A 22,901-nucleotide genomic window follows, 5' to 3' on the forward strand; every position below is an offset into this window, starting at 1 on the left:
TCTTATTGATCATCTAGCTGCATTGCATGATCGCATCTGTTTTGCATGCCATGCATTGATTTAAAGTCGGTTTTAGTAAGAGAAAATAGTGTTCTTGTGTTCTTAAAGAAAAGTCTTGTTTTGATCCGAAAGTTGGCATCTAGAACCATGTTTTTGTGTTTGTTCTCACAAGATCTTTGAATATGGATGCCCAGGTCCATGTTTTCAAACTCATAGCACGAAATCTCAGACCTTGCAATAACAAGTTATGATTTTAGCATGCATGTTCTCCATCTTCTCCATCTTCATGTTCTTCATGTTCCACCAAGGGAAACCCAGATTTTCCCGACTTCGCTTTTGTATGTGGCCGTCGAGACCGCACCTCGGCGAGATGATGTGGGACCTCAGCCAAGACCTGGTTGGTGCCCAGCACGTTCTCCCGAGATGAGAAACAGTGTTTAGTTTTGGTTTAACTTAGTTTTGATGAATGCTGAGATCATCCATTTGCATGTGAATCCTGTTTGAAAATACATTCAATAGACTTTGCCATGTGTTTGTAGGACTTGGACTTGCCTTGACCCCGACGTTTGAAGAACTAAGTGAGTGGTATTTCTAATAAAGCTATGTTATCAATGTTTTGATGAGCTTTGCTTTGCTTTGTTTTGAAAAGTATTTGTTAAGTATGAATGACTGTCTCTATTTTGTATATCAAGCATTATCTTGTTTTGATGACATTCTCGGAAAGTCCTTAGTGCCAGGGGATTATAATGCAACTGCACATCTTGTTTTGAAAGTCCTTAGTGCCAGGGGACTATAATGCAACTGCACATCTTGTTTTGAAAGTCCCTTGTGCTGGAGGACTCTAAACTTTCACAGTACTCTCGTGTTAGGGGGCTACGGGCCTTTGTAACATAGGTCCTTTGTGCTAGAGGACTCTAAACTTTTGTAGCACCCTTGTTTGAGATATCTCCCTTACTTTGTCTTGTTTTTCCACTGACGGTTTACCGTGTGGGTTTGTTTGTCCGGGATGTCATCATTTGTAATATGTTGATGCTAGTATGCATCCCTTAAAGCTTTAAAGATTTGCTAGATGGACGAGGTCCATCCCTTGTTATATGAAGTTTTGATATGTATCGTTTCGAAAAGACTTCGGCTATTATTCATGCAAACCCTTTATTATTTATATCATTCACTGAGTATCCAAGCTCACCCTCTCTATATATATGTAGGTGATGAGCAAGAAGGCGGTGACGCCTAGATGTGATTCGCGAGCTTGTTTTGGATTTTTGTTATGTCGGCTTGACTTGTATTTACGCCGGCAGTCTTGAAAATTATGCTTCTCGACTTGTAATACTTGTATTTTGCACACGTCGGCTTGAGAAGCCTTTTGATCAAGATGTAATAAGTACTTTACTTCATTTGTAACTAAGTTGTAACCCATGTGAAGATGTTTTCCATTTCATTTGACTTACGTACAGCTCTCATGGACTATTCTGATTTGTATGTATTGCTTCTGTACTTGTGAGCCCCATATATTTATACTCTGTTGTATGGATTTTGAAGATTGGCCTTCGGTAATCTCGGATTACTGGCCATCACGACACCATCCTACTAGGGGTGGTTTGGGGTTGTGACAGTAAAAGTGTAGCTTTGTCCATGTCAAATGGTTTTGAGATCCTGAAGTCATCTGAATCTAGGAGAATGGCTGCTGTTCACTAACAATGCAGGAGTCCATCAAATGGGGGGCTGAATTTGCCCCTAGTGTTGTGGATAGGAACTCGATTATCCTTCAGCAATACTTTCTTTTTTCCTCTCTTCTGGGATTTAGCATTCTTGCTGATCTTTGTTAGCTTGAGAAACATCCCAATTTTTTGACTCTTCGAGCACTTTTGACATTTTTGCCCCTAGTTCGAGGGGTACTTCTGATCTAGCTTTGCAAGCTTCTTTTGATGACATCTGATCTTCTTGATCTGACTTCCTTGTCCCTAGTTCGAGGGCTGCTTCGAATCTGGCCACATAGGTCTCACATTGTAGTTGACCGTTGAACATTCTGAATTCAAGTTCAAGGTTTGAAAGTGAGGGGTCGAGTCTCAGGGCTGAAAGCGATCCTAAGCTGCACAATCTCAAGAGGGATTCTACACAGGTCTTCGCAGGACCGCGCAAAACATTTTTTTTGAAATCTTTTAAGAAAGCGACTAGTCGCTCGCGCTGAAGACGGTGCGGAACCAATCTGGATCAAGCTAGGATCCTTCTCAGTACTCACATTAACAAACATGATCTCATTCATTAAGGGCTTAGCACGTATCTCTTTCTCTCAATTGATCAAATTTTGCAAAACCCGAGGAATTCCTTCCTCTTCGTTTTCATCACAATGTTCAAAAAGGTTTTGAAAAACTTGGGTCGATGTAATGAGTTAAAGGCACAGAAAAGCAGGTGAAAAGCATTGCCGTTTCATTCAAGTTTGCTGGCACAACAGGCTCAAAGCAGAAACAAGCACAAAAGCATGAAAACCACAACTGTTTCAATTAGATCTTTTGGTGTAACTGGCTCCCCAGCAAAAACAGACTCAAAAGAAAGCGAAAAGACAAACACAAAACAAAATAATGACATCCGAGGTAATGCCCCCGGGATCACCCGACTCTAACAAAACAGGACTGACTTGATATAACAAGACAGACCTAACTGACTAAGTATGAAAAGACTGACTCTATACAACGGGACAGACTCTAAACGACATAACAAAACTGACTCAATACCCGAGTAAGAAAGTACAAAAACCAGCATTCACAAATGCTCAAAACAGTGTGTGCCATACGCCACATCTGGAGTAAACTGAGCACCGCCCGTAGGTGGTTCATCCCCTGATCACATATTCGTACTATCCCCTAAGTTCACTGATCCAGTGGCGATAGACTTTGCTGAGCTGGTGCGGCGATGACCTTGTTGTCAAACAGATCTTGTACATCATGGCGAAGACGAAAGCAACTGTCAGTGCCATGACCGGTTTGTTGATGGTAGGCACAGTATTTAGTCTGGTCATGCTTTGGAGGGATAAGATCGGGTAGAGGCCATTATTCCAACAGTTTCAGATATCCTTTCCGGAGTAAGACATTTAGAGCCTTTGACAAAGGCATATAAAGTGGGGTAAAAACCCTCTTGACTCGAGGTGGATATTTGGTTTTTTGTGAGCTACTTCCGGACGCACCGGTGAATGGGATAGCTGTTTTTGATGCGGTGGTGGTGACCATGGCCACTTCAGAAGATCTTGCAGCTGCATCACCACTGGTGGTCACATTCGAACTGCGGGAAAACGCCCTCCTAGGCTGCTCTTTCTCCTGGTCAACGAGGCCCTGCTTCATAGCGTCCTCGATCTGTACCCCAATCTCATGTAGATCTGCAAAGGTGGGGAGGGGAAGAACGATCATCTTCTACATGAGCTTGGGCTGGAGATTGCGCACAACCATCCGAATCTGATCTTTGTCAATAGGCCTGATGGTCATCATTGAGGCCTTAGCCCTCCACCGGGTTACAAAATCGGAGAAACTCTCCTTCGGCTCTTGCCTAGTGGTCTCAAGATCACGGGTTGTAATCTCAATCTGCATGTTATAGAAGTATTGAGCCATGAAGGCCTCAGCCATCTCCTCCCAATTCCTCTTGACAGAGTCCTCCAGTTTTGCATACCAAATAGCCACTACACTCGATAGGGTCCGGCCAAACAAGAAAGGCTTCTGTAATCTGGAGAGGCCCATCGGCCTTAGTATGTCTGAAAATAGCCGCAGATGCACCATATGATCTATAGCGATCCTGGTTTTCTCTCCATTGAGTATTTCACTCCGGACTTGGTTCCGTAGACGTGGGTTGTTTTGTATTTAGCTTGTTTTCATCCTTCAATACTTTGTATTTGAGTTATAGGATGTTTTGGGCAGGTTCGTTTCAGGTTGGTTGTGATTGGAAGCATATGGTTGCTGTCCAGTTTTTAGCTTCTTCGCTCGAGCCAGGACTTTGTCGCTCGAGCGAGCCTTGTGTTGTTGCTTCTTTGCTCGAGCGAGAGTTTGTACGCTCAAGCAGGATTTTCGTGTCTTCAAGTTATGTTCAGACGCAGCCTTGGCTCGAGCGAGCTGTTCTTCGCTCGAGCGAGAGAGCTGTATGTTTTGGGCTTTTTCGCTCGAGCGTGCTTCTGGGTTATAGACCTGAAGCTTCGTGTTTTTCGCTCGAGCGCGGCTTTGTGCGCTCGAGCGAGGTTTCTTTGTGTCTGGTCGCTCGAGCAACCACTCCTTCGCTTGAGCGAGGTTCGTATATATCAGTTCACAACAGCAGCTTCTTCTTCACATTTTGATTTCCCTTTTGTCTCAAAACCCTAGATTCGTCACTCTCTCTCTCTACACTCACCTTCTCTCTAGGGATTGATCTAGTTCTTGGGTGTTCCTACCCTAATCTCTTTGTAAGAAAGATAGAGGGTTGCGTGGGCTTCGTTTTGATCCAAAAAAAACTTTGGGATTGGAGCACTTCCGAGTTTGGCTCTTCTTCCCCTTGGTCTCTCCATTTGAGGTAGGGATTCTCCTTGTTCTTTTTCAATACTCCGTCTATAGATAGACATGTGGTAGTTTTGTATTGCATGAAAATCATATCATGTTGAATTTCTTTGAAAACCATGTGAGGGAACCTAGGGTTGATTGTTTGAGAATGATTTTTTTTTTATCATTGATAGTTCTTTGGGCTAATTGGAGTATAAATTAGCATGTTATTGTGGAAAAAGGAAAAAGCCCTAAATTATGTTTTGATTTGGTAAATTAAAATGGAGGGTAGTTGAACAATAATTGTAAATTACCATTGTTAATATGAGTTGGTGGAGGTATTAATGCCTAAGGGATTAACTATGGCTTTGGGGTTGTTTTGAAATGAATGTATTGAACCGAGTTGAATTATGGCTTTTATTATCCATGGAATTGGTTTTGTAAAATAAAAAGAATGGAATTGATTTTGTGAATGGGAAAAGTGTTTTTGGGAATAAGTGGTGTAACTTATTGACTTGGAAAGTTTATGAAAGTTGACCTTGAAAATGGAAAGTGAAATGTTAACTCTATGTGAGTCTCGGAGAATGAATATGAGAATTTAATTATTGTATCATGAGTGTTGAATACACACATTTGGGGGTTTTACCCTTACCTATCGTACTAGTGTTGTTGTTGGGTTTAAGATCTCATGAGAGTTGAGTCTTTATAATAGGTGTATTAAAATCATGCATCTAGAGGTTTTGTCCTTGGTCATCGGTGGAGGATGACATGGTTGTGTTGAATTGTCGTGTATGTATTACACCTGTGTTGATTGACCATTGTAGGTAATGTAGTGCTATGATGCATTATATATGTATAATTGTTAGGGAGGAGATAGGTGATGTACTCCAGTGTGTGGGAGGAGATAGGGGATGTACTCCACACACCTATGTGTTCATATACTTTAACACATTGCTTATGTATCTTGAATAGTTTATGTGTACGTATTACACTTATTAGTTGTGCTTTGCTATATTGAGATGGTTGGTGTCATATACCGCGCTTAGAATAAGGGGTACCAGTACCTTCTAGCTAGCGCCTGGAGAACTTGGACTAGGTACCATTACCTTTCAGCTTGTGTCTGGAGAATGTGGCTAGTCATTTGATTGTAAGGTGTATCCTTAACTTACCGTGCTTATGGCAGGTAGAGTAGAGCTTTATTATTATTGTCTCAGTCTATCTGAGTATATCCTGGATTGCGATGGTTACAGTTTTGGAGGGCCGAGTTGCCTCATTTGTTGATTATATACATGTTGTTGATTTGTTATCTCCTTTCTAATAAAGGCATGCATGTATAGATATGAATGTGTTGGGAATAAACCAAAATACCATTACGAGATTTTGGGAAAGTGTGAAGGAAAATTGGGTATTTGAAAGTATGTTCTGAAAAAGGAAAAAATCTGTTGTAAGTATGGAAAATGGGACGAAAATAATGGGCTTAGTGGAATTGTTTTCTAAGTTGTTATTGTTTATGAAAGTTTGGGAACAAAGGGTAATAAAAAGAAAGATGAATCACTTATAGCGTTGAATGAAATGGCTACTTTCGAGAAAAGTACATACTTATGTATATTTTGTATAAACTGCCACATTAGTATGCTATTATGAGATTGAGCATTCATGATCATAGCTATCTGTAAGTTGTTATTGTTGAGGATCATGTTGAGATCCCTACTGGACTATATGTTCATCCCACGTTGTTGAATCTTTTTCAGGTAATAAGCAGGATGTGCTACAAGATTTTGGATCTTCTTATTTGTTGGCCACAGGGCCTCTTTTATGTTGGCGGAATGCCATTGTTGTAAAAGGGTTACACCCTTCTTCTTGATTCTTTTAAATAAATGATGTAAGCCTTCAGGCATTTTATTCAGTATGCTCATGTTGTATTTAATTTGCATTCGGATGAGGGAATGATTATTTATTTCTACTCATTGGACTAAAGAGTTTATTTCCGCATGTTATATCTGAAATTGAATTAAGTAATGAATTTGGTAATACTTCCGAGTAATAAAAAGTGGGGCGTGACAGGATCTCCAGACTCGTCAAAGCGGTCTACGTGTGGCATCTTAAATTGGTCCGGCAGCGTCACGGCCGAGTCGGTGTACCCATCCTCAATATCCGGAATGGACTTCACACCCTGAGACTTCCTGAACAGGTTTTCAAGCTTGCTCACTTTCAATGATGTGGGGTCCACCTTAAACTCAAAGGGAGAATCCGGTAGGTTGGTCTACGCTTTGGATAGCTGGGGTAGGATCGGGGGCGAAGCTGGCCCTATTGGAATGTCCGTATCATCCTGGACGTTAACTGTCTCCCCGAGTATAGGAACTCTTGATGGGGGAGGAGCCTGGTGTGAAGCAGATGATCTAGTCTGCTGCTATAGCCTGATAATTACCTCTACCTGTTGGGCCATGACCTCAGCCTGCTGTTTGGAAAATTCTGCTTGATGAGCAGCGTCCTGTTGCATGGCTTTCATACTCTCCAGGAGCTGACGCATCATCTCTTCCATTCTCACCATACTGCCCTGATCTAACTGATCTATCGGTATATCTGTCTTTGTGGTAAAAGCAGATATCTCAACCTAGCTGCACACAGGTGAGATGGATAATGACTGCTGATCCAAAGACTGTTGAACTGATGATCTATGCCTGACTGGCCTTTTTACCCTGCCTCTGGCAAAGAAACACTAATTTCCCTTGAACTGAATCTCTGACCTGACAAAGTCTATCAACTTAAGTCTGATGAACCTCGGGGGATATTGGAGCCTTCTGAAGCTACGGTTCGAAGACTACCTTGCAAAAGAGAAAATAGGCAGCATCTCAGCCCAATTTCACTTGAATAGATGTGAGCATAGCTGAATGACTACACTCTCTACTAAATTCTACCCAAAATTCTGCCTGTAAACTAATATTCTCAGGTAAAACTGATTCTCCCAAATACTGATGCCCTCAGGCCTGATACCCAACTGATACATGCATTTCTGTAGAGACGCACTCTAAAAGCACATAGCAAGTGAGAGCCAAAACATCCCTATGTTGGGGGAGGGTTTCCCTGTCCTATTTTGTCAGGAGCTAGGGTTTCACTATGCACGCAGCAGTTTCAAACAACCTATAATCGGGTAAGCAGCCTGTCCTAGTTTGGAATGGTCGCTATGGATTCCGATATGCACTAGGTTGAATGGTCAAAAAGGGTGCCCCGGTAAAAATCGGGGTTTGTGTTCCCATCATGGCAAAGCTCGTAATCGGTCAGCCTTATGGCACGCTTCTCAAAGCGAGCCTCCGGTAAACTGTTCAGGAATAGCAGATGGCAAACACGGTGTCCTAGGCGCACCAATGCAAATGCAATGCAAAGAAACACATAAATGTAATCAAAACAAGATATCATGAGTTCGAGTCAAGTTCTCTAAATCCCCAGTAGAGTCGCCAGAAACTGTAGACGCGCCCCGAGGGTCCTGGGAAAATCTTGTTTTGTTCATTGGGCTCACTATAGTTCAAACTCAAATGTCACGGTTCTGAATCTAATCTTGCAAAGTGCAATGCGAGATTGATAAATCACCAAAGAGTCCAAATCCGACAAATCGTTTTGAAAACCTGATTTTTAGAAAGAAGTGCCAAACATGGACTGCTTTGCCAGATACAGAGTCGCCACCTAAATATTTTATTTTGGGAGAATTTAGGAAACCCTGACTCGTGCCTAAGGCCATGTGTCCGTCATCACCAAAGTTTCTTGGCTCGGGAACTTGGGTACGAGAGGGGAAGGTCATCTATGAGTACCCCCGCTCGCCCGATCAAAGATCAGCCTGTACTAAGCATGATATCTTATTTTTTAAAACACATGTGCTCTTATTCCGGTTATTAACCTAGAATTACTATGTGATGCGCACAGCATACAAGTATAGACTGGATCGCCTAAGTTGGAACAAAACATCTCATGTTTGTTTTTGAAAGCGGTTTGCTACTCGCAAGTAGGCTAAAATGCGGATTTTGCCACCCTCAAGTAGGCTTAGAAAACATGGTGATTTGTCACTCTCAAGTGGGCTTAAAACTCACAATCGATGAATTGTTCCAATTTAAATAATCCAACCTTCACCCACAGGCATTCTGGCAGATATATCACATAAGCAGTTAGCCTCATGGCAAGCATGCTATCATGGCAATCACTCACACACATGCAAGGATGCTAAAGCATAAACACTCACCGAGTACTCCAAGCCAAAACAGAAACTAGTTAGTAATCAATGCATGATCCTAGTTCATGTTAAGATGACTAATGCAACACATGCAAAATGCAACTAAGATAGGCTCGGCTATTCTAAGATGGCATATGAGATGCTATAGATAACATGTATTCAACTCGGAATTGAAATACAATACAGTTAGTATGATGCGCCGAGCCCGGTGCATGCAAGACAGATGAATGAATGCAAACATGCGAAGCATAAGGATGCTAATTGAAACATGCCCTAAAACTAACCATCGTAAGCTGGTAAATAAAAGGGAGAAAGAAGTGGGGTTGGAAGACATGCAGCACACTATAGACGCGCCCGCGTGGGGGGCCTTCGCTACAGTTCGGACTCGATTTGTGTCACGGTTCTTAATCTGAACCAAAGAGTCCAAATCCGGAAAATCGTTTTGAGAAACAGATTTTTTTGAAAAAGAAGTGCCAAACATGGACTGCTTTGCCAGATACAGAGTCGCCACCTAAATATTTTAAAATGGGGGAATTTAGGAAACCCTGACTCGGTGCCAAAGGCCACGTGTCCATCATCGCCAAAGTTGTCTTGGCTCGGGAGCTTGGGTACGATTAGGGAAGGTCAGCTATGAGCACCCCCTCTCGCCCGGTCCGAAGACCGGCCTCTACTAATCGTGATATCCGTTTTTGAAAACGTTACGTGTTCTTAATCCGATTATTAGCCTAGAATTACTATGTTATGCGCACAGCAAACAAGTATAGACTAGATTGCCTAATTTGGAAATAAGCAATGCATATCCGTTTGTCTTGAAAAACACTTTGGAATTTGCTGCTCGCAAGTAGGCTAAAATACGGATTTCAACGAGTTTTTCCAACTCAGACAATCCAACCTTCACCCACAGGCATTCAAACAGTTTATCACATAAGCATCTAGCCACATGGTAAGCATGCTGTCATGATAGCATTCACACGCATGCGGTATGCTAAAGCATGAAAATACTTACATCGTACTCCGTGCCAAAACAATAAACTAGTTAGCCAACATGTATGATCCTAGTTCATGTCAAATTGACTAATGCAACACATACAGGATGCAATTTAGAGTAGGCTCGGCTAACCTAAACATGGCATGTGAAATGCAATCAATTGATGCACGTATTCAATTTGGAATTGAAATACAAATGCAGTTAGCATGATGTATCGAGCCCGGTGCATGCAAGACAAATATATGGATGCACGCATGCACAGCATAAGGTATGCTAATTTAAACATGACCTATTACTAACCATCAAAGCAGGTAAGTAAAAGGGAGAAAGAAGTGGGGGTTGGAAAACATGCACACACTCACCCACACTTATTACAAATTCGCCCTCCCTCGGAGGGACCAAATAAATATTACAGATAATTAACCTACAAGTTAATTAATTATTGCAGATTACCGAATTAGTTAACAAACTAACTAAGCTAGGAAAGACAGTAAACCGCCTCGGGAAGAGAGCTCAATGCGACGCGCGCTCGGGTCTTGCTCGGAAATGCACCGCCATGCATAGGCTGCCTCTGTTTTCCTTGCTATACTCCTCTGGAGACTGTCAAAGTCTCAGGGTTGCTTCCCTGGACACTGGGAGACACCACCGGCTGAACAGGATTGCCACCGGCAGTGGTATGTGGCCACCGGCCATTGGTGAAGCTATCGGCAGAGGGAGGATTTCCGATCGGCACTTAGCACTGCCGGTCGGCAGAGAGTTCCTGCAAAACCTGCAATTGACAGTAACAGAGGGCAAGGCAAAGCATGGCAATACAATTCAAGCCATATATGCACCAAACATGTTCCTTATCATGCTAGTGACTCAAAGGGACATGCTCCTTGGTTCTCGGACCATCAATCGCGCATTTCCATGCGTGATGGCCCAAGGGGCCAAGTGTGCACATTTTGATGTCAAATGCAATGCAAACCAACAAACCAACAGGACTCAACCTCTATCACAAACACTTCAAGAGGCCAAGCATGCATGCAAATGGGATACAATCCTAGGCATGTGAGCTAAGGATGCAACATGGGAATGCAAAATGTACATGCAAGCATGCAAACAACATGCAAGGCAAGCATGCAAACAAGCAAAGGATGGACTTATATATGATTTGGGCAGCCCTAATTAGGCCCAAAATAGTGGCCATAGTGCCCAAAATGAAGGACTAAAACACACACACACATGCATGCAAAGGACGTCCAATACTTCAAGCATTTAAAAGCAATTCTCAAGCACAATTAAGAGAATGCAAACATGGATAAATGACATGCATTAAGCTCTGAAAATTATGCAAGAATATGGTGCTAAGCCAAGCAAACAAAATAGGCTCAGCATGCAAATGGCCTAAGCATTTAAAGCAAACTAATGAAGTATTGAACTACACTTAGCAAGACCAAACATGGCATGAACTTATTAACCAAAAATAGAGTTTTAGCACATTAAGACAAGGCCTAAAGATCACTTAGATGGCACCCAAATGACCTAAATTCAAAGGCGTGCACAAATGCCAAAACATGGAGCATGCTACACAAGCTTTCAAAGCATTAAAGAGGTGCCCAAGTCAAGCATACAAGCATGTAAAAGGGACCGAAATTACGCTATAAATGATTCCAAATCATTTGAATAAAGCAAGTAGTGCATGCTACACACTCACACACTTGAGGCCAACAAGCCAAAATGCAAAGGGGGCATATAATGCATGGCAAAGACGACCCAAACAACTATGGACAGACCTCTAGCATGGCAAAATAAGCACACAAGCTTCACAAAACTAGACCTAAAACAAGCTTGAACAAAGGCTCACAACCTAAGGCATATTAAGGCCTAAACATGGCATTACAAGGTAGGTATGCTAAGCATGCATGGTGTACCAAAACCAACAAAAAACAGAGGCATATTATGACATAATAGGCACAAAAACAACTAAGGCATGGTCAACATGAAACTTAGCTAGGTGCTCCCTCAAGAGGCCAAAAATGGTCCATTTCAAGGACAACAAGGAGAGTGGGTGGCCCTCTCCTTCTTGGGACTTCAAGGCACCATCCTTACCACTGAAATCCCTCAAGATTTCAGTGGTGAGGAGGCCCAAACACCAAAGTCTCGGAGCTTACACAAAATAGCACAAAATGGAGCCTTACAAGGCTTAGGAGGGGTCAAACAACATCAAACAACAAAACACCCTAAATAAACTATTTAGAGGGCCTAAAAACAGAACTTTTTATGTTATACACTAAGCACAAAAACAGTTCTAAGATAGGCTAAAATACAATGCAAAAATGGGGAATAAAGGGACAAACTTCTTACCCTTGTAGACTTTCTTCAAAAATGGTGGTCCAGCTGGTTCTTTAAGCTCAAAACCACCCAAGAACTTCAAGAACAACCTCTTGGAACCTCAGTAGCCAAGGGAAGGTGTAATACTATGTGTTTGTGTGCAATAGTAAGACACAAAAGCACCTAGACACACACAAGAGAGAAAAAGGGAGAGAGAATGTGTATTAATCCCTAACCCTAAAACCAGAGCTCTCCTCTGTATTTTTTATCTCTAAAAATGTCTCACCTAGAGCCAAGAGAGGAGGGCTCCTCTTATAGAGGAGCCAATCTTGTAAAGCTTACAAGGTAAGCTAACAAGGAGTGCATCCCTCCATACACACGTGTATGGAGGGGAACAAAATGACATACAGCTGTCTTAAAATATCTGCAAAAGCAGATGAACAGTAGTCGGCTGCCCAAAAATGCCATTTTGACAAAAGGGAGTGCCGACCGGCAACAAAGAATGCCAACGACAATATACATTGCCGATAGCAACAAAACACCAGCCGGTGGCCTATAGCCATGGCCGGTGATGTGTGGGGATGCCTCACAAGGCATTCCCTGCCCTTCCAAGGCAAAACACAAGTGTTTGGTGCAAAACCAGACACTAAACAGTCGAGTTCGGAGGTCCTGAGGCAAGGCGCGCGAGCCGAAACCTCCGGGAACTCCAAACGAACACAAACATGGATGATCACCGGGTGTTCAAACGGTGACGTCGAAGTCTTGAGGACGGTCAAAAATGGGGTGTCTACACACAAACACTCACACTTATTACAAAATTCACCCTCTCGGCGGAGGGTCCGAATGAATAATACAGAACCAACTAGCTAATCTCAGCTAATCTAATTAAACTAACTATTACACAACATAATGAATAATAAGCTACAGCTAATTATTACACAACTCTAACTAATTAACAAATTAACTAAGTTAGCAATTAAATAAGCATATAAACTATATGATGTAGGCTGCCTCAGCTCTGCTTTGGATGATGAAGGATGCATGCATGCTCGAATCGCCTTGCATGGAAATCCATCGCGATGCCCCGGCTTGCCTTTGTTTGCAATTGATTTCAGAAATTTGCACAAAGCTCCAGAGAGATGAAACTCCACCCCGGGAAACTATGGGAAGGCTGCCGACTAGCTTATAGGCATGGGAGACCAACTACTGACCACCTTTTGTGGTGGAAACCAAAGAAGGTGGTCGGCTTGCCAGAAAACCTGGTCGCCCGACTAGTTTCTTCTCCTGGATTCTGTTTTTCTACAACAAAGGGAAAGAAGGAGGCACGACAAGGTATTTGCAACACATGTGTGCATGACCACTCTCCCCGTCATTGCATAAGCTCTAGGGAGTGTAGTCCTCGACCCTCAGGCCACCAGTCGCGCATCTCGATGCATGATGGCCAAGGAGTCGAATTGCACGACTCAATGTGAAATGAATGCACATACAAGCACCTAAAGCCAACAACTCCGTCATGGGTAGTCAAGAGTGTCAGTGATCGGGAATCGAGGCACATTTCATCACTTTGAGTACGAAACGTCACTCGTTTCCCGTGTTCGGACTAACTCCTATTCCGAACAAAATGCAACAAACAATGGCATGCACAATGCAGCTTTAAGTATGCAACCTAAATGCTATGCAACTAAGTGATGCAAACATGCAAAGGATGACATGCAAACATGCAACTAGCATACACAATGCTATGAACTAACAATGGCATACTCAATGCATGTGGTACTTAGCATACACAATGCACCTAAGAACTAACATACACAATGAGATGAAAAAGGCATGCACAATGCAATGGTCAATCATGCGACAATGTGGCATACTCAATGCTATGGAATAAATTGGCATACTCAATGCAAAAATGGACTTAAACCAAAATGAATGGGCCTTAGCCACACCCAAATCAGTGGCCAAACATGATGAAAACAAGACTCCAAAACTCATGCTAGCATATACAATGCAAGGACCTAAGCCCAAGGGCACAAAATGCAACTCTACAAAAGCATTGAAAGGATGAAATATGGCATACAATGACACATGTTCCAGCTCTAAAATGACATACAAAATGGCTCCGAATCATGCGAACAACTCACACAATGCATGTTGAAAGGCTCAAGTACCGAAGCTAGTGAAGCACATTACACTAGAGGCATGCAAGGCGATGCTCAAATGACAAAACCAACTCCAAACATACCTTAAGAAGGCCTAAAATAATGGCAAAATGAGCCAAGATGCTGGCTTGAAAGGCATAAGAATGAAGCTCAATGCAAAGGCTCATAAATGGGGTATAATGATGCAACTCTCAAACATATTGAAAGAGTGACAATCATGAGAATATGGCCAAGAAATAAACTCTGAAATATCATGCTCAATGATGCTAAAACATGCAAACACCTCAAGTTAAGCATGTAAGGGGATTCAAAACTCAAGGCTGAGCAAGGCTATTACACTACAACCATACATGGAAAGCATCATTCGACTAAGGGATCTCAAAACAGAGCTAAGGAAGCCCAAAATATGAACAAAATCAGTTTGGAGCATGGCCAAAATATGCTAGCATAGAGGGCCAAAACAACATGCATTTTAAGCTAATGAACATGATTTACACTACAAGCAGGTGAAGCATTTGAGAGGCTACCAAACCAGCCAAAAATAGAATCATGGCATGCCAAATGATGGCCAAAAACCCACTGAAACATGACCAATACATGCAAGAATGAGGTGTTACTTTGATAGGCTATGCAAGGGATTGTTCTACACATGCAAGAGGCAAACAAAAGGTGACCAAACCAGCCATAGACAGAGTCTAGGCAGGTCCTAAAAGTCACTAAAAAGGGCCTGAACCAAGGCTAGGAAGTGTGGAAATATATGCTCCCTTGGAAAGCCAAAACAGCAAACAAACAAGGCCAAAAGAGAGAGGGTCACCCCTCTCTGATTTTGGCCCTCAAAACCACATGCCAACCACTGAAAATCCGCTGGATTTCAGTGGCTAAAGGGCCAAGCAAAGCTCAATACAAAAGTCTCATGGCATGGCTCAAAACAAGGCTAAATAGGGCATGCAAGAGGGTAGATGACCCCCAACAACAAAAGAGCTTTAAACAAACATGAAAATCACTTAAATATGAACCTTTCTTCAGTTGACAACAAAGCTCATGTCACGCCCCACTTTTTTATTACTCGAAGTCATTATCAAGTTCATTAACTTAATTCAATTTCAGAGATAACGTGCGGAAATAAACTCAAGTGTTCAACTATAAGGAATGAAACACAACTCTCTCTTTTAATGCTAATTAAATACAACATGAGTATTCTAAATAAGTTGCCCTCGGGCTTACAACATTAAACAATCAAAGGAAGGGTGCAACCCTTTTTACATATATGGCATTCCGCCAACAACAAAGAGGCCCCATGGCCAACAAATAAGAAGATCCAAATCTTGTAGCACATCTTGCTAAACACTTGAAAAAGATTCAACAACGTGGGATGAACATATAGTCCATTAGGGATCTCAACGTGGCCCTCAACAATAACAACATACAGATAGCTATGATCATGAATGTTCAATCTCATACTAGAATAGTAATGTGACAGTTTACACAAAATATACATAAGTATGAACTTTTCTCGAAAACAACCATTTCAATCAACGCCTTCGGCGATCCATCTTTCCCTTTGCCTTTCATTAATCCCCGTTCCTAATCTTTCATAGCATTAACAATACCTTAAGAAATAATTTCACTAAGCCCACTACTCTCTTCCATTCTCCAAACATACACAGATATGCCTTTTCAAAATTTATAATTCTTTTTAAAAAAAACAATCCGTCCTCCTTCACACTTTCCAAAAGACAAAGATGACATTTTGGCTTCTTCCCGATACAATCAAATCTATACATGCACCGTTATAAAAAGGGAGATAACAACTCACCAACATGCATAAGATAAGATGTCACGCCCCACTTTTTATTACTCAAAGTCATTACCAAGTTCATTAACTTAATTCAATTTCAGAGATAACATGCGGAAATAAACTCAAATGTTCAACTAAAAGGAGTGAACAACAACTCTCTCTTTCGAATGCTAATTAAATACAACATGAGTATTCTGAATAAGTTGCCCTCAGGCTTACAACATTAAATAATCAAATGAAAGGTACAACCCTTTTACATATATGGCATTCCGCCTACAACAAAGAGGCCCCGTGGCCAACAAATAAGAAGAAGATCCAAATTTTGTAGCACATCCTGCTAAACACCTGAAAAAAAATTCAACAACGTGGGATGAACATATAGTCCAGTAGGGATCTCAAGATGGCCCTCAACAATAACAACATACAGATAGCTATGATCATGAATGCTCAATCTCATACTATAATAGTAATGTGACAGTTTACACAAAATATACATAATTTTGCACTTTTCTCGAAAACAACCATTTCAATCAATGCCATAGGCGATTCATCTTCCCTTTTTCCTTCCATTAATCCCCGTTTCTAATCTTTCATAGCATTAACAATTTCTTAGGAAATAAATTCACTAAGACCACTACTCTCTCCCATTTCCCAAATATACAACATGTGTACCTTTTTCAAAACATAATTTCAAATATTCGATTCCCTTCAATTCCGAAAAGACAAAAAGATGTTTAGGTTTCTTTAAAACACAATCATATCTATACATGCAAACCCTAAATAAAAAGGGAGATAACAAATCATCAACATGTATAAAATCAACAGATGAAGCAACCTGGCCTTCCAAAATTTACAATGAACACAATCCAAGATGTTCCTAGATATGCAGAAACAACAACCCCAAAACTTTGCTCTACTAGCTATGTGCGTAGTAAGCCAAAGACACACCTTTCACAACAACAAGCCAGTTTACCAGGTGCTAGCTGGAAGGGTATGGTGCCTCCGATTTTTAGCGTAGTCAGTTCTCCAGACGCTAGCTGGAAGGTAACAGTACCTTTGATTTTAAGCGCGGGGTATAACACCAACAATCACAGCACAACAGGGCATAACCAACATGTATATTGCATACACATAAACTATCAAGATACCAGCAATGTGTTAAAGTAGATGAACACACAGGTGTAATGCACACACGACAATTCAACACAACCACGTCATCCTCCACTGATGACCAAGGACAAAACCTCTAGATGCATGTGTATTGTACATCTATTAACAGACTCAATTATCATGAGATCCCAAACCCATCAACAACCCAAGCATAGTAGCTACAAATTAATTTCCCCAAATATGTGCACTCGACATTCATGATACAACAATCCAATTCCCATATTTATTTTCTATGACTCACATAGAGTTAAGGTTTCATTCTTCACTTTCAAAATCAACTTTCATAATTTTCCAAATCAACATGTTCCACCACTTATTCCAAAAACACTTTTCTCATTTCCCCAAAACCAATTCCATTCCTTTCATAACCTTCCAAATTAATTATGCAAATTAAGTCATAATTATTAAGTTAGGGTTTTTCTCCCTCTTTTTCAACATTGACCAAAAAGGTTCAATCATCAACAATAAACAACAAAGACCTCATTTGAGACCCAAAATACACAAGTATTTGCCCAAAGAACAAAACCCCTCTTTTAATTTATCATGACACATATAAATTAGGGCTTTTCTATATTTCAACAACAACATGCTATTTTACGCCACAAATAGTCCAATGAACAACCAAAGACAATAAATCCATTTTTAATCAACCAACTCTAGGTTTCCTCATGATTTTCAAACAAACCCAACATAGGTATGGTTTTCATGCAATACAAAACTACCACATGTCTATCTATAGACGAAGTATTGAAAAAGAACAAGGAAATCCCTAACTCAAATGTAGAACTTAAGGAGAAGAAGAGCAAAACTCGGAAGTGCTCCAAATCCCAAATTTCTCGGATCAAAACGAAGCCCTCGACGATCAACACAACTTTTACAAAGTCCAAAGGGTAGGAAGACACTCAAACTAGATCAATCCTAAGAGAGAAGTTAGGTTTTAGAGTGAGGTGCTCTCCAATGGAGGTTTTGAAAAAGTAAGAGAGAGAAAGGAAATCAAAAAGTGATCAAAAAAGTGATTTCACGGACTGATATAAAAACAGGTCCGCTCGAGCGTATAACACCCCGCTCGAGCGTCAGACACAGGTTCACGCTCGAGCGTCCAAAGATCTGCTCGAGCGCCGGATGCACTCTCCCAGAATTTTTTGCAGGTGTCCAAAATGCTGAGAGAAGGAAATTCACGCTCGAGCGTCCAAACTACCGCTCGAGCGTCAAATCGCCGCTCGAGCAGAGAGACCAAAGTCTGGGCAAAAATTCTAAGCTTTAAAACACAACCAACTTATTCCCAACTTGCGCAACACAACCCAAAAATCTAAAATAAAGAGTAAGGGATAGAAATGAGGATAAGACAACAACGAATCTACGGAACCGAGTCCGGATTGCAGTTAAACAACAACAGGGAATACCGGGATCGCTATATAAGACAATGAGGCAACTCGGCCCTCCAAAACTGTAACTGACATAATCCATGATATTCCCAGACACACTGAAATATCAACAACAGAACTTTGCTCTACTAGCTATGTGCGTAGTAAGCCAAAGATACACCTCTCACAACAACATGCCAGTTTACCAGGCGCTAGCTGGAAGGGTATGGTGCCTTCGATTCTCAGCGCAGTCAGTTCTCCAGGCGCTAGCTGGAAGGTCACGGTACCTCTGATTTTTAGCGCAAGGTATAACACCACCAACCCAGCACAACAGGGCATAATCAACATGTATAACACATATACACAAATCATCAAGATACAAGCAATGTGTTAAAGTATATGAACACATAACTACCTCCTCCCGAGCAAGCATACATATATAATGTATTTCAACACTTCATCACATACGATGTTCCATCAATAATGGTATAATGCATACACGACAATTCAACACAACCGTGTCATCCTCCACCGATGACCAAGGACAAAACCTCTAGATGCAGATATTTAATACATCTATTAAAGACTCAATTACTATGAGACCATAAACCCAACAACAACATTAACATGGTAGTTAAAGATACAATCCCACACATGTGTGTGTTCAACACTCAAGAAACAACAATCCAATTTTCATACGTGTTTCAAAAATACTTCTCCCATTTCACAAACAAATTCCATTTCCCTTTTGTTTTCACAAAACCAACTCCGTCCCTTTTGTTGTCACAAAACCAAATCCATTCTTTTTGTTTTACAAAATCAATTCCATTGGTAATAAAGCCATAACTCACATTAGTCCATTATCTTCGTTTCAAACCCATCCACAACCATGGTTAATCCCTTAGGCATTAACACCTTCACCCAACTCACAATAACAATAGAGATTTCCAACATAGGTTAACTACCATCCATTTTAATTTTCCAATCAAAATACAATTTAGGGCTTTTTCTTCTATCAACTACGACATGCTAATTTACACTCCAATTAGCCCAACACAACCATCAATGATAACATAACCATTTTCAAACACCCAACCCTAGGTTCCTTCTCATGATTTCAAACAAATCCAACATGGATAGGATTTTCATGCAATACAAAATTACCACATGTCTATCTATAGACGAAGTATAGAAAAAGAACAAGAAAATCCCTACCTCAAATGTAGAATCCAAGGAGAAGAAGAGCTAAACCCGGAAGTGCTCCAAACACCAAATTTCTCGGATCAAAATGTAACCCTCAATGATCAACACACTTTTTGTAAAGGCCAAAGGTGAGGAAAACACTCTTACTAGATCAAACCCTAGAGAGAAGTTGGGTTTTAGAGTGAGGAGCTCTCAAATCGGTTTTGGGAAAGTAAGAGAGAGAAAGGAAATGTAAAAAGTGATTTAAAATAGACTTGCTACCAACTGATATACGACTCTTCCGCTCGAGCGAAGAACACAACGCTCAAGCGTCAAGGACAAGAAAACTAGGTACGCTCGAGTGCAAGAAGGCCCGCTCGAGTGCCAAGACACAAGAATAAAGTACATCCGCTCGAGCGTAGATTTCTCCCTCCCAAAACTTACACCAAAAAGTACCACCCGCTCGAGCGCAAACAAGCCCGCTCGAGCACAAGAAACCAGCTCGAGCGTAGAAAACACATCTGCAGAAGTTTTGCAGAGGCATGAAATACTGAAACTGTGAAAACCCCGCTCGAGCGCAAGAAGACCCGCTCGAGCGGACCATTCAAAAACTGGGCAACAACAATGGGAGCTAAAGCTCTACCAACCTATACCAACCAGGCCCAACACATTCTAAAACTTAAACAAAAGAGTTTAAAGGTTGACAACACGATAGGTACAACTACCAACTCCACGGAACCACGTCCGGAAAACAACAGAACAGAAAAGGGATAACCGGGATCGCTATAACCTCCCCCCTTTAAAAAATTTCGTTCCCGAAATTAAGGATATGCTAAAACACAAGGCCAACAGATTGCACAACACCAACACCCGAGTACTAGGAGAGGAACTATTCTCCTTACAAACCTTCGATTCACTCTTACCAAGGAAGAGACTAATCAAGGGAACACGTTCCAAACGACAACACTATAGGCACAAAAGCTACAACAAAACCAAACCTTCCCGAAACAATTTACCAACATCTGACTAGCGCTTCAAGCTAAGTCACTACTCAACAACCATAATTTCCAATAAAAGGATAATCAAGGCAAATCCTTTACATTAGTATAAGGAAAACATTTTCTTGCTCATGAGACATTTCAAGTTAAACCTTGCATTTTCAACGCAAAACTCAAAAGTTTTGTAAATATTTTTCACAAATACGGTGTTAACCAAAATACATAACCATCCACAGTTTATTTGCCAAAAAGATTCATTTGGAATTCCTCAAAACCCTTGAATTAAATCAATTTCTCAACAACGCCTTTAGATGGCCCAAACACTAAGAAAAATTTTGTTTTCCATTTCTTTCCAAAATAATACCGCCAACAGCCATCACTCACACAGTGATGCCACAACCAACACGGAGCACGACCTTTCTATAATGATAGTTAATAGAAATAACAATTGTGCTATCAACACACAAGGCATAAGAAGTTCATGATTTTGCAATTTCATTCCACCTTTCTTCACTTAACCAATTTAATAATATACACCTGGCTCAGAACCTGGCCAAACAATTAAATGAGATAGTAACTCATATAAAACATTTTTCACTTCACAATAGATAAGCATATGAGCTATATCAATCTTTCAATAGATACACATTTTGGTGCTGTATCATTGGAGTCCATCCCCTATCTCCTCCCAAACAATATACATACATAATGTATAAAAAAAAAATCCAATCATTCACAATGATCATTCAATACACAAATTTGCTGTATTATTATAACCGTCATATTCAATGACACAACCGGATGATTAGTTTCAGTTTGCCTTAATCAACACACAAAGTCTACAACGAATGAGACTAACCTCAAGGTGACAGATGTCAACCCAAAACCCCATACCAAAAGCTGACTAATCAACTCAACAAACCACCACTCTCAGTAAACCACACACTGAAGTGCCACTAACCCCAAACACGGAGTTCCCCACACAAACCCCCAAATTTTGGAATCTCAACAGATCTCCTAACATCAAACCACATCAACACTGTGTCTAAGGGAATTACTATCTCCCCTCTCTCATGGCTACATAGCAAGCCTGCTCATCTCCCCGACCGAAGACCGACATGGTAAACCTCAATTACAACAACCCAATCACGAAGGACAATATGACCGATGCTATTCTCGTCACCCTAGAACACAATATGTTATTCCTCTCAAGAACGCTGCCAGAATCCACTCACAAACCATAACCAACAATTGATAGCCAATCACAATACGAACACTATCCCTATATAACCGATGGGGTCACCACGGACTCATTAACTAGCAAAGCCCAAAACACTAATCAACATACAGGTACCATTCCCGCTAACCCGAGATACAAATCTCACATTCCCTCGAACATTCTCACAAAACTTATCAATACTACACAACCCTCGAAACCATCACATCAGTCACATTGACCCACGTGTTCCCGATTTCAACAAATAATCTCTAATGGTGAACGAGGCCCACAGGCCGTCACCAGACTATCTCAACATACAGTACCAAGCAAGCAACAACATCAGGATCATTGATCCCTTTAAAAACTTCTCAATAGAAAAAGAGGATTCGAGATTCCATACATACTCCCCAACACATGAGGGTTAAACAAACAACAATATGCATACATAAGCGATACATAAACATGGTGCCTTAGCATCCAACAGTACACCGGTCAACAACAACATGATTCACATAATACATCACCGGTCAATAACACAAAAATCCCCCTCCAGGGTAATACCATAGGACTAACTAATAAGTCGCCCCTCGCGAGGCTCCCGAAGCCTGGCCTGCCCGTTTCTGGTACCGATAGCGCCCCTGACTGGACGGGCACAACTGAGTCTGACTGGGTTTTGAAACACCCGAAGAATTAACACGCAAAAGACAAAAACGTCTACCATGGCCCAGCTGACCACAAACAAAACAACCACCAGACCCCCTACTTTGAGACTGGTCTGAAACCTGCACCTCCCCGAACCCCCCAACTGATGAGTCCGAAACCCCTGGCGAAGGAAAGGAATTATCCCCTGACTGAGCATGTTTCCGCCTCCACCCCTTACTGAGCCTAGAGCGCCTAGGAACCGAAGGACTTACCAAGATGGTCTCTTCCCTATCCCGACCATGACTCACAACCATGGCCTCCACATGGGCCACTGCCTCGACTAAATTATAATA

The sequence above is a fragment of the Camellia sinensis genome, unplaced genomic scaffold (genome assembly GCF_055761805.1).
Source record: "Camellia sinensis isolate YWXY unplaced genomic scaffold, ASM5576180v1 Unanchor1, whole genome shotgun sequence".
Lineage (NCBI taxonomy): Eukaryota > Viridiplantae > Streptophyta > Magnoliopsida > Ericales > Theaceae > Camellia > Camellia sinensis.